Source organism: Nicotiana tabacum, chromosome 20 (assembly GCF_000715075.1).
Source record: "Nicotiana tabacum cultivar K326 chromosome 20, ASM71507v2, whole genome shotgun sequence".
NCBI classification, from domain to species: Eukaryota; Viridiplantae; Streptophyta; class Magnoliopsida; order Solanales; family Solanaceae; genus Nicotiana; species Nicotiana tabacum.
The window spans coordinates 18362645-18369677 of record NC_134099.1 but is presented as its reverse complement, the minus strand read 5'-3'; the positions used below and the strand labels follow the sequence as shown (position 1 = coordinate 18369677).

At 35.7% G+C, this 7033-nt stretch overlaps 1 long non-coding RNA gene across 1 annotated transcript; it reads right to left on the bottom strand.

The window, feature by feature from the left end:
- Window positions 1-589: 589 nt before the first annotated feature.
- LOC107788680 (uncharacterized) lies at window positions 590-4404 on the bottom strand. The gene is made up of 2 exons (XR_001648674.2): window positions 4152-4404; window positions 590-1565 (listed from the first exon to the last, which is right to left on the bottom strand). It is a non-coding gene; the product is annotated as an uncharacterized LOC107788680 (long non-coding RNA).
- Between the last annotated feature and the right edge of the window lie 2629 nt (window positions 4405-7033).

The following is a 7033-nucleotide window of genomic DNA, read 5'->3' as shown; positions in this document are numbered from 1 at the left end:
TTTTAACTAAAGTATGGGAAGGTTAGGCCTAGATTAATTCTTAAAAAAGGACTTATGCTTGGGCGTTCATCATTGGATCAAACTGGAAAAAAACGTTCAGCTTTGAAAAGCTGCCATTGGGCTCAAAGTTTGGCCCAGCAGAGAATGAATTCGAAGGCTATTTCCTATGTTGGAGCTTTAATCAAGTTCTGCCCACATTAGGCTTCAAGCGGGCCCAGTTACTATGTTTTTCTGGCTGGGCATATCCAACCTTTTAATTAACCAAATCTGCCTATTCATGTATGATTATACCAATTGCTCATTAACTAAAAATTAGTAAGGGTTAAACAACAATACCAGTTAAGAATTAAACGCATAACTAAGCAGGATATAATAACATGTTTTATACTATAAAAGAAATTTCACAATTGAAGTCACTTTATAGGGTTCGACGCCTAGGCCCATTTGTCTGGGCCTAGACTTACTCAAATGAGTTCCAATGTCGGACCTCACTGCAAGTCTGGCCCAATTCATGCTAAACCATTACACAGTGCAATAATAATGTCCATGACAAAAAAAGAAAAGGATTCAACTGCTATCACCCTATACATAAGTTAAATGAAAACTGAATTTAAGAATCATTATAACAGTCTTTTTTCTCTGCTGAATGTCCATGAATTTACATAACTTTACTGAATACAATTATATATCTAGAAAAAGGCTAAGGCAAAAAAACCGTCTTCCTTCCAAATTTGGAGTCTCCTAGCTGTTACAAAATCTTTCAAAAAGGCAACTTCAACCTGCAGGAAATCATCTATAGAGTTGTTTCTTACAGGATACCATTCCAACTCTGAAGCTTCCTACTGCTCATCAGGCTTCTATTTCAGCCTAGACTTTCATGAATCTGACCATGTGAAAAGGTCAGCCTTAAAAAATTTCTTCAAATGTAAAAACCTACAGTATTATCAAATCAATCTTAACTAACCTAATGCAAAAAAACGAGTAAAAGGAAAAGCAATATTGTTCATAAATCTGACCATGTTTTAAGGTCAGCCCCATAAACGAACAAAGACTTCCAAACCATAATCCTACTCCAAGTTCTCTTCTTAGTAAAGAAAAAAGAAAGGGGGGAAGGGAAACAACTTAGACATATGCTAGAGGAGTCCAGAATCTTATGCACTATTTAAGGAGTGAATCTGACCATTTAAAGGGTTAGATTCATTTCCTTTAGTGCTGCTATCAAAAGAGTAATTTTGAACATAGTTTTATAGTATATAGACATATTGATTCAGCCACCCAACATTGACATATGCAGCACAGTCATTTCAGATTTCATGAACAAATGCAGCAGCTATTTAAAGTAATATCAACACAGGGTTTATGGACATTAATTAACTCTAAATTCAACAAGTCAAGGATGCTAAAACTAATAGCAAAATTCAGCCAAATGAAAACAGGTTTCAAACACAAATTTCAAACTCAAAGTTAATTCTATTTAAGATAAACGTTGTTACATACCTTGAAATTGAAAACACAAACAGAGCAATGACCAAATAAAGGTCAAGGAGGAAAGAACCAAAGAGCTTCTGCAATGAAATAGTAGCCAAAAGTCCCAGAAGAAGAATTTTAAACTTCAAACCATTTTCTACTGATAAAAAACCAGAAATCTTCAAAGAAGTTCTTCAATTTTTACCAAAAATCAAAAGAAGATAAGACAACTGAACTTTTAGAGTGTATTTCTTAGGGTTTTCAATTCTGATGTGTTTTCAGGAATTTCTGTGCAGAGAATGAGGCTCAATGTGTGTGTGTGAGTGAGGGAATATTTCCCTTTTATAGAATGCACAAAAAGGTATCAAAAAGCATATTCTAACCTAAATTTTCTAAAAATCAGAATAGTACAACATCTTTTACAGCTGTCTGTCCTTTTCTTTATCCAATATCAGCATTTAGGCTAAGGATAGGGACAGCTGTGAAGAGTCTAGAATCTGATATTTACCTTATGTGAAAGTCCATTTTTACCCCTTTAATTACTGCTTATTTCAACTTTGTTCTAAGTTCTTTTAGTTCAATTAGGTCCCTTCAATTCTTAATGATTTATAGACTAAGGTGAACAAGAACAAAAATGTGACTTAAAATCAAGGAAGATCAAATGGACAAATCTTGATTCAATTTAAACTTCTAACTGGACCTAAATTATTTTAACACTTAATTGAAAAGAGAAATGGCATAGAACAGGAACATTTGCACCTATCGTGAATGCAGAATCGATCAATAAGCCATTTTGTAAGAATCGAACCTATTGATCCAAACTAATATCACCATATTAGGGAATCAAACAAACAAGAAATTAACATGCTAACAAACATTAATGAACCCCAAACGACAAATTGACCAATCAATGATTATGACAAAGTGCTTAACTCATGACTAAATACAGAAGGAAACAACGATTCTGAATAAAAACAAGAACCTAAAACATGCAATTACAAACAGAACAACCACAACGAAGAATCAGTCAAAGAAAAAAAAAAGAAAATGAGATGGCCAAGAAAAGAAAAAAAATAGAAAGCAAGCCAGAAATTACCTATACTAAAGTGGGAAACAAATTGGAACCGGAGAACCTGGCCTGAGCTTGGACTGGTTAGGGTAATCTTGAAAATAAGTCAAACCCACATGAATCAATTGCTCTCATCAAAAGCAGTTGACTCATGTAGGTTTGAGCCATTAAATCTTCCGGAATCGACTCAGTAGAGGTTTTTAGATTTTCAGACTTTCGATTTGAAATTGCTTGATTTTGAGGGGCTTTTTGGGAAAACCAGTAGTGTATTAGGGGTGAGGGGAGTGAAGGAACAACCTAGTGAAGTTTTGGGTTGATTTGGAGAGCTTAGGGTTTTTGGTATTAAAACTCAGATTTGAGATTCGAGGCGTTTGAGAGTGATTTGAGGGGATTGGTTTGGAGATTTGTAAAGAGGAGACGACGAGGGTTCTAGGGTGTTGATTTGGGGCCATTTGGAACACCGGAACCGATGTGAGGCAATTTTCGGTAGTGTTTGGCGGCGGAGACGGTGAGGGAGTGAAGGCAGCTATGGTTTCTTTAGTTTGGGTGAAAGAGATGAATGAGGGGTTCTGAAATGGGGGGGATGAGGAGTTTTCAGACAGTAATATAGTAAATAGGGGACCAATTCCGGGCCGTTGGATTAACAGGATCCAACGGCTATGATGAAAGCAAGATGAAACAGGGTCATTTTGGGGGTGGGAAATCCCGGACCGGGTAGGCTATTTTGGGCCTGGGCTTTTGGGGCGGATTTGGGATGAATTTTGGGTATGGGGCAGCCCAATTTCAATTAAAAGATCCCTTCTTTCAATCAACTGTTTTATTCCTCTTTTTTTCTTTTCCCCTTTTTCTTCTCTTTTTTTAACAAAAATTAAAAATCCTAAATTAATCTAAAAATTATTAAATTAAATCAGATATCTAATTCCAAAATTTATAAAATTACTATGATCCTAAATTAGAAAAGAAAAATCATTAGTATAAAAATTAAAGGTAAAAATGCACAATGAGCTATTTTTTGTAATTTTTATTTTTAATAACACAAATAATTAACTAATTAATCCTAAAAATATAAAAATAAAAACTAAATGCAATGCATGGTATTTTTGGCATTTTTCATGATTTTAACAAAAGATTAACCTGCACAAAAATACAAACAAATAATAAAAATCTTACAAAATTCAAATAATAAGAAAAAATCTATTTTCTTGGATTTTATAGGAGTAATTTATATAGGGCAAAAATCACATGCTCACATTATATAACGCCATAACCTTTCCCATATCCCATATACATACATATATACACGTATATAATGTCATCTGGTCATGGGTCAATGTACATGAATGCAATGCATGAAAAGTGCAATAATAAAGTCTTTTGGAATGTCATAAGACCATTTTGCGTTTGAGTAATATCATAAAATAAACTCTGTTCAACTTTCGTATTTTTTTGAGACCCGTGAACAGATGATAAAGTAATAGGACATACGGGAATTCAAGAACATAGGCACCTCTAATATTTCTATGAATAGAGTTATTTATGGAGGTTGTGCATTTTCTTGTTTCGTTTGTATCGTATGGATCATGATAAAAAGAAAGAAGGGATAGCCTTAACATACCTGGAGTAGGGAAAAATTCCATATGATATTCTTCGGAAAGGTTGCACCGTACTCCGTTAGAATTGCAAAATTTTACGTTGCTAAATCTTGTTGGAATCGTTTTGTTACAAAGAGGATTGCTAACATTTCTTCTCTGCTTATTACAAAGTCGTAGTATTGAAAATGGTAGGGAAGAGTTTGCATTTTTGATTGAAAATGTCTTTTGTGAATGAGTTCCCAGAATAATTACATTCTTGAATGTTGTTCTTGAAAGTTTAACGTGGAGGTGTCTTTGGTTTAAAGAACTAGGATGCCACATATTAATAATTGACTGAGTCATATTATTAATAAGGGGATTTGCTGCCACGTTATTTCCTTGACACTTATCCAAAGTTTTCAATTAATTTAATTAGGTAATATCCCGCTACATTCAAGAATGGTAGGGAAGAGTTGTTAGGATCGTTTTGTTACAAAGAGGATTGCTAACATTTCTTCTCTGCTTATTACAAAGTCGTAGTATTGAAAATGGTAGGGAAGAGTTTGCATTTTTGATTGAAAATGTCTTTTGTGAATGAGTTCCCAGAATAATTACATTCTTGAATGTTGTTCTTGAAAGTTTAACGTGGAGGTGTCTTTTGTTTAAAGAACTAGGATGTCACCTATTAATAATTGACTGAGTCATATTATTAATAAGGGGATTTGCTGCCACGTTATTTCCTTGACACTTATCCAAAGTTTTCAATTAATTTAATTAGGTAATATCCCGCTACCCGATAATTAACCAATTACCCACATAATTAAGAATTATTTCCACTTAATTAAAATACTACTTACTTTTAACATACCTTGTACACCTTACAAGAATGGTCATGTAGTATTTTGTATGGCACTAGTCCATAAATACCGAGTATTTTAGCTCGGGCCGTATTTTACTCTAAAATACCAAACTTTGACGAAAATTTATTTTCTTTGACTTGCTTCCCCTTTCAACTTCACGAATTTACTCATCACTTGTGAAATAGCATAATCATTATAATCTCTAAATAATATTTTACTTGGACTGATGTCAATTACCTTACGACAAATTCAACGTACAATACTACAGGGTGCAACATCGTTGTAACTTAATACTGCAAAGCGTATCATCACCGTAATGTAATACTGCAAGGCATAACATCATCGTACTATAATATTGCAGGATGTAACATCATCGTAATATTGCGGGGTGTAATAGTAGGCATCACAACCAACCTCCTAGACACCATCAACGAAGATAGCAGAGAGGATAACGAAAATGAAACACCAAACATCATACCCGGGGGAGACACTTCACCTCCACCGCACGAAAACGTGACTGCTTTACGTGAAAGGGAAGCCTCCACATCTGCAACAGGAGAGGTGTTTACCATGAAAATGGTAATAATACTTAAATTTGATTTAGTGGTTATAAAAATACATGATCTATTTTATGCTAGGTTTTATGCAGTAGATGTTATGTGAAAGACTAAGAATCGAAATAAGAGCTTAAGAGCGAGGTGTTAATCAAACCGAATTACTGTCAATCGGGGCCTTGAGCTTGCCTATTCGAGGGCCTCGGGGTCGAGTCTGAAGCTCGGTTGGGAACTATCGAAGGCACTCGATGGTGGATAACAATTATAAATAAATCAAAGGCGGCTCTTTATGGCTAATAATAAGAAATAAATGAAGAACAATAGATAAAACACAATAGATATGAGCAATAAATGAAGTAATAAGATCAAGAGAATATATTAGAGAGCAGAGAGAATGTTCTTGTATAATTAGTATGGACCAACAGACCTTACAAAATGGCAAGGATACCCTTTATATAGGAGGAAAAATTCCAACATAGTACAAATATATTAATTATAAAGATATGGGCTGCTGCAGCCATTTAATGCATTGATTCGCTTTTTCGATTAGATCACTAGGCCTAGCCAGCTATATGTATGTACCTTGGGAACTTCACCTTGATCCGCCAAGACCGTTAATTCCATTGCTTCGAGGCCGGTCATTACTCATATTGTCTCGAGGTGGATCCATCGAGAATTCTCGAATCGATTACTGGAAACCCTCGAGATGCCATGAAATCGAGCCATCGATTTCCACCGTATACAGATAGTTACTGCGTTTCCTAGATTAAAGTGATAGGAAACGATCATGAGCCACCCACTCCATGAACATCATAGCCATGATGTCAGTCCATCAGAGCATTAAATGCCATACTTCAAAAAGTCACGCAAGGGTCACCGTCAAACACGACTATCGAGAATTCTACGAACCGCTATTAGTTCGTCCTTTCCGCTGCCCTCATGGTTTCTATAAAGGCATCAACCGTTTGACAATCCATACTTTCAAAATATCTTCAAATTTCCAGGGCTAAATCTATTCCCTTTCGCACACTTTCTTCCTCCGGTCTTGATCCTTTGCCTGCTTTCTCAGAAAAGTTTTGACACTATCATGGCGAGAACTTCCAAGACAGTTCCTTGGAAAGACGAGGCTTCCTCTACATCCCGAGCATCCAAAGGAAAACGCAAAGTGATACCCACCATTGAACAGTCTATTCCCGTTGGGTTCGACACAACAAATGATTTTTCCATCGACAAACCTTCATCTACACCAGGCCGGTGCAAACACGTGTCCTGGTATATTAGCGTAGTGACCGATGTGAAGAAAGACTGACGTTGGGGAAAAAGCAGTGCTGGTTTGAGATACCCCGTTCTTATGAAAGCATAACGGATCATAAAGCTGGTTTCCTTTATATGTACACTTACCCATTCACCCTAAGTCCGGTCGATTCTTCTAACCCTTCTCCCTTAGAGATAGATCCGGTTATTCTTGATTTCTGCGACAAGTTCCAAGTGATGCTTGGTCAAATCTATTCG